At 43.0% G+C, this 6000-nt stretch overlaps 1 protein-coding gene across 3 annotated transcripts in view; it reads left to right on the top strand.

The window, feature by feature from the left end:
- Positions 1-6000, top strand: part of RANBP10 (RAN binding protein 10) — a 257221-nt gene that overhangs the window by 171106 nt on the left and 80115 nt on the right. The window lies entirely within an intron of this gene.

The following is a 6000-nucleotide window of genomic DNA, read 5'->3' as shown; positions in this document are numbered from 1 at the left end:
GAACCATGTCTGATACTGCCTCACAATATGCAGAAGCTGAGGAAGGAGAGCTTCAGTCAGTGGGTGATGTTAATGACTCAGGAAAGATACCTGATTCTAATATTTCTACATTTAAATTTAAGCTTGAACACCTCCGCGTGTTACTTAGGGAGGTTTTAGCTGCTCTGAATGACTGTGATACCATTGCAGTGCCAGAGAAATTTTGTAGACTGGATAAATGCTTTGCAGTGCCGGTGTGTACTGATGTTTTTCCAATACCTAAAAGGTTTACAGAAATTATTAATAAGGAATGGGATAGACCAGGTGTGCCGCTCTCTTCCCCTCCTATTTTTAGAAAAATGTTTTCCAATAGACGCCACCACACGGGACTTATGGCAGACAGTCCCTAAGGTGGAGGGAGCAGTTTCTACTCTAGCAAAGCGTACTACTATCCCTGTCGAGGACAGTTGTGCTTTTTTAGAGCCAATGGATAAAAAATTAGAAGGTTACCTTAAGAAAATATTTATTCAACAAGGTTTTATCCTACAGCCCATTGCATGCATTGCCCCTGTCACTGCTGCTGCGGCGTACTGGTTTGAGTCTCTGGAAGAGGCTTTACAGGTAGTGACTCCATTGGATGACATACTTGGCAAACTTAGAGCACTTAAGCTAGCCAATTATTTTATTTCTGATGCCATTGTTCATTTGAATAAACTAACGGCTAAGAATTCTGGTTTTGCTATACAGGCGCGCAGAGCGCTATGGCTTAAATCATGGTCAGCTGACGTGACTTTAAAATCTAAGCTACTTAACATTCCCTTCAAGGGGCAGACCCTATTCGGGCCTGGTTTGAAGGAGATTATTGCTGATATCACGGGAGGAAAAGGTTGTGCCCTTCCTCAGGACAGGTCCAAATCTAGGGCCAAACAGTCTAATTTTCGTGCCTTTCGAAACTTCAAGGCAGGTGCGGCATCAACTTCCTCTAATAATAAACAAGAGGGAACTTTTGCTCAATCCAAGACGGTCTGGAGACCAAACCAGACCTGGAAAAAAGGTAAGCAGGTCAAAAAGCCTGCTGCTGCCTCTAAGACAGCATGAAGGAATGACCCCCTATCCGGTAACGGATCTAGTAGGGGGCAGACTTTCACTCTTCACCCAGGCATGGGCAAGAGATGTTCAGGATCCCTGGGCGTTGGAAATTATATCCCAGGGATATCTTCTGGACTTCAAAGCTTCCCCCCCCAAAGGGAGATTTCACCTTTCACAATTATCTGCAAACCAGATAAAGAGTGAGGCATTCTTACACTGTGTACGAGACCTCCTAGTTATGGGAGTGATCCATCCAGTTCCAAAGGAGGAACAGGAACAGGGTTTTTACTCAAATCTGTTTGTGGTTCCCAAAAAAGAGGGAACCTTCAGACCGATTTTGGATCTAAAGATCTTAAACAAATTCCTCAAAGTTCCGTCGTTCAAGATGGAAACTATTCGTACCATCCTACCACTGATCCAGGAGGATCACATTCCGATACACAAAGATCATCATCGGTTTCTCAGGTTTGCCTTTCAAGACAGGCATTACCAGTTGTAGCTCTTCCCTTTGGATTAGCTACAGCCCCAAGAATCTTTACAAAGGTTCTAGGGTCGCTTTTGGCGGTCCTAAGGCCGCGGGGCATAGCAGTAGCCCCTTATTTAGATGACATCCTGATACAGGCGTCAAACTTCCAAATTGCCAAGTCTCATACGGACGTAGTACTGGCATTTCTGAGGTCGCATGGGTGGAAAGTGAACGAGGAAAAGTGTTCTCTATCCCCACTCACAAGAGTTTTCTTTCTAGGGACTCTGATAGATTCTGTAGAAATGAAAATTTACCTTGACGGAGTCCAGGTTATCAAAGCTTCTAAATTCCTGTCGGGTTCTTCATTCCATTCCGCGCCCTTTGGTGGCTCAGTGTATGGAAGTAATCGGCTTAATGGTAGCGGCAATGGACATAGTGCCGTTTGCACGCTTACATCTCAGACCGCTGCAACTATGCAGGCTCAGTCAGTGGAGCGGGGATTACACAGATTTGGCCCCTCAACTGAATCTGGACCAAGAGACCAGGGATCCTCTTCCCTGGTGGCTATCTCGGGTCCATCTGTCCAAAGGTATGACCTTCGCAGGCCAGATTGGACTATTGTAACAAATACCAGCCTTCTAGGTTGGGGTGCAGTCTGGAACTCCCTGAAGGCTCAGGGATCGTGGACTCAGGAGGAGTCTCTCCTTCCAATAAATATTCTGGAACTAAGAGCGATATTCAAGGCTCTTCAGGTTTGGCCTCAGTTAGCAACTCTGAGGTACATCAGATTTCAGTCGGTCAACATCACGACTGTAGCTTACATCAACCATCGAGGGGGAACAAGAAGTTCCCTAGAGATGTTAGAAGTTTCAAAAATAATTCACTGGGCAGAGATTCACTTTTGCCACCTATCAGCTATCCATATCCCAGGTGTAGAGCACTGGGAGGCGAATTTTCTAAGTCGTCAGACTTTTCATCCGGGAGAGTGGGAACTCCATCCGGAGGTATTTGCACAACTGATTCTCCGTTGGGGCAAACCAGAACTGGATCTCATGGCGTCTCGCCAGAACGCCAAGCTTCCGTGTTACGGATCCAGGTCCAGGGATCCCAAGGCGACACTGATAGATACTCTAGCAGTGCCCTGGTCTTTCAACCTGGCTTATGTGTTTCCACCGTTTCCTCTGCTCCCTCGACTGATTGCCAAGATCAAGCAGGAGAGAGCATCAGTGATTCTGATAGCACCTGCGTGGCCACGCAGGACCTGGTATGCAGATCTAGTGGACATGTCATCCTTTCCACCATGGTCTCTGCCTCTGAGACAGGACCTTCTACTTCAGGGTCCTTTCAACCATCCAAATCTAATTTCTCTGAGGCTGACTGCCTGGAGATTGAATGCTTGATTTTATCAAAGCTTGGCTTCTCCGAGTCAGTTATTGATACCTTAATACAGGCACGAAAGCCTGTCACCAGGAAAATTTACCATAAGGTATGGCGTAGATATCTTTATTGGTGTGAATCCAAGGGTTACTCATGGAGTAAGGTCAGGATTCCTAGGATTTTATCTTTTCTCGAAGAAGGTTTGGAAAAAGGATTGTCAGCTAGTTTCTTAAAGGGACAGATTTTTGCTCTGTCTATTCTTTTGCACTAGCGTCTGGCAGATGTTCCAGACGTTCAGGCATTTTGTCAGGCTTTAGTTTGAATCAAGCCTGTGTTTAAACCTGTTGCTCCACCATGGAGCTTAAACTTGGTTCTTAAGGTTCTTCAAGGAGTTCCGTTTGAACCTCTTCATTCCATAGATATCAAACTTTTATCTTGGAAAGTTCTTTTTTTTTTTTTTTTGGTTGCTATTTCCTCGGCTCGTAGAGTCTCTGAGCTATCTGTCTTACAATGTGATTCTCCTTATCTGATTTTTCATACGGATAAGGTAGTCCTGCGTACCAAACCTGGGTTCTTACCTAAGGTGGTATCTAACAAGAATATCAATCAAGAGATGGTGGTTCCATCCTTGTGTTACACAATCTGGACGTGGTCTGTGCTTTAAAGTTTTACTTACAAGCTACTAAAGATTTTCGTCAAACATCTGCTTTGTTTGTTGTCTACTCTGGACAGAGGAGAGGTCAAAAGGCTTTGGCAACCTCTTTTTCTTTTTGGCTAAGAAGCTTAATCCGCTTAGCCTATGAGACTGCTGGACAGCAGCCTCCTGAAAGGATTACAGCTCATTCCACTAGAGCTGTGGCTTCCACTTGGGCCTTTAAAAATGAGGCTTCTGTTGAACAGATTTGCAAGGCGGCGACTTGGTCTTCGCTTCATACTTTTTCAAAATTTTACAAATTTTATACTTTTGCTTCTTCGGAGGCAATATTTGGGAGAAAGGTTTTACAGGCAGTGGTTCCTTCCATTTAAGTTCCTGCCTTGTCCCTCCCTTCATCCGTGTACTTTAGCTTTGGTATTGGTATCCCACAAGTAATGGATGATCCGTGGACTGGATACACCTTACAAGAGAAAACACAATTTATGCTTACCTGATAAATTTATTTCTCTTGTGGTGTATCCAGTCCACGGCCCGCCCTGTCGTTTTAAGGCAGGCTCCTAACGCTGGTTTTAGGCTACCGCCGGTATTTGGAGTCACTCAAAATAGGGTCTAACGTTCACTTTTCATCCGCGACTTTTCCATACCGCATATCCCCTTACGTCAATTGCGTATCCTATCTTTTCAATGGGATCTTTCTAACTCCGGTATTTAGAGTCGTTTCTGAAGTGAGCGTTAGAAATCTAACGACAAAACTCCAGCCGCAGGAAAAAAGTCAGTAGTTAAGAGCTTTCTGGGCTAACGCCGGTTTATAAAGCTCTTAACTACTGTACTCTAAAGTACACTAACACCCATAAACTACCTATGTACCCCTAAACCGAGGTCCCCCCACATCGCCGACACTCGAATAATTTTTTTTAACCCCTAATCTGCCGACCGCCACCTACGTTATCCTTATGTACCCCTAATCTGCTGCCCCTAACACCGCCGACCCCTGTATTATATTTATTAACCCCTAACCTGCCCCCCACAACGTCGCCTCCACCTACCTACACTTATTAACCCCTAATCTGCCGACCGCAAAGCGCCGCCAGCTACATTATCCTTATGTACCCCTAATCTGCTGCCCCTAACACCGCCGACCCCTATATTATATTTATTAACCCCTAATCTGCCCCCCACAACGTCGCAGCCAGCTACCTACAATAATTAACCCCTAATCTGCCGACCGCAAAGCGCCGCCACCTACGTTATCCTTATATACCCCTAATCTGCTGCCCCTAACACCGCCGACCCCTATATTATATTTATTAACCCCTAATCTGCCCCCCACAACGTCGCCTCCACCTGCCTACACTTATTAACCCCTAATCTGCCAACCGGAGCTCACCGCTATTCTAATAAATGTATTAACCCCTAAAGCTAAGCCTAACCCTAACACCCCCCTAAGTTAAATATAATTTACATCTAACGAAATTAATTAACTCTTATTAAATAAATTATTCCTATTTAAAGATAAATACTTACCTGTTAAATAAATCCTAATATAGCTACAATATAAATTATAATTATATTATAGCTATTTTAGGATTTATATTTATTTTACAGGTAACTTTGTTTATTTTTATTTATTATTTATTTTAACCATTTTTATTTATTATTTATTTTAACCAGGTACAATAGCTATTACATAGTTAAGAACTATTTAATAGCTAAAATAGTTAAAATAATTACAAAATTACCTGTAAAATAAATACTAACCTAAGTTACAATTAAACCTAACACTACACTATCAATAAATTAATTAAATAAACTACCTACAATTACCTACAATTAACCTAACACTACACTATCAATAAATTAATTAAATACAATTCCTACAAATAAATACAATTAAATAAACTAGCTAAAGTACAAAAAATAAAAAAGAACTAAGTTACAAAAAATAAAAAAATATTTACAAACATAAGAAAAATATTACAACAATTTTAAACTAATTACACCTACTCTAAGCCCCCTAATAAAACAACAAAGACCCCCAAAATAAAAAATGCCCTACCCTATTATAAATTACTAAAGTTCAAAGCTCTTTTACCTTACCAGCCCTGAACAGGGCCCTTTGCGGGGCATGCCCCAAGAAGTTCAGCTCTTTTGCCTGTAAAAAAAACCATACAATACCCCCCCCCAACATTACAACCCACCACCCACATACCCCTAATCTAACCCAAACCCCCCTTAAATAAACCTAACACTAAGCCCCTGAAGATCTTCCTACCTTATCTTCACCCTGCCAGGTTCACCGATCCGTCCTGAAGAGCTCCTCCGATGTCCTGATCCAAGCCCAAGCGGGGGGCTGAAGTCTTCATCCAAGCGGGAGCTGAAGAGGTCCATGATCCGGCTGAAGTCTTCATCCAAGCGGGAGCTGAAGAGGTCCATG

Source organism: Bombina bombina, chromosome 1, assembly GCF_027579735.1.
Source record: "Bombina bombina isolate aBomBom1 chromosome 1, aBomBom1.pri, whole genome shotgun sequence".
NCBI lineage: Eukaryota > Metazoa > Chordata > Amphibia > Anura > Bombinatoridae > Bombina > Bombina bombina.
The sequence above is the reverse complement of the archived record's forward strand: the minus strand, read 5'-3'. Positions and strand labels throughout refer to the sequence as shown.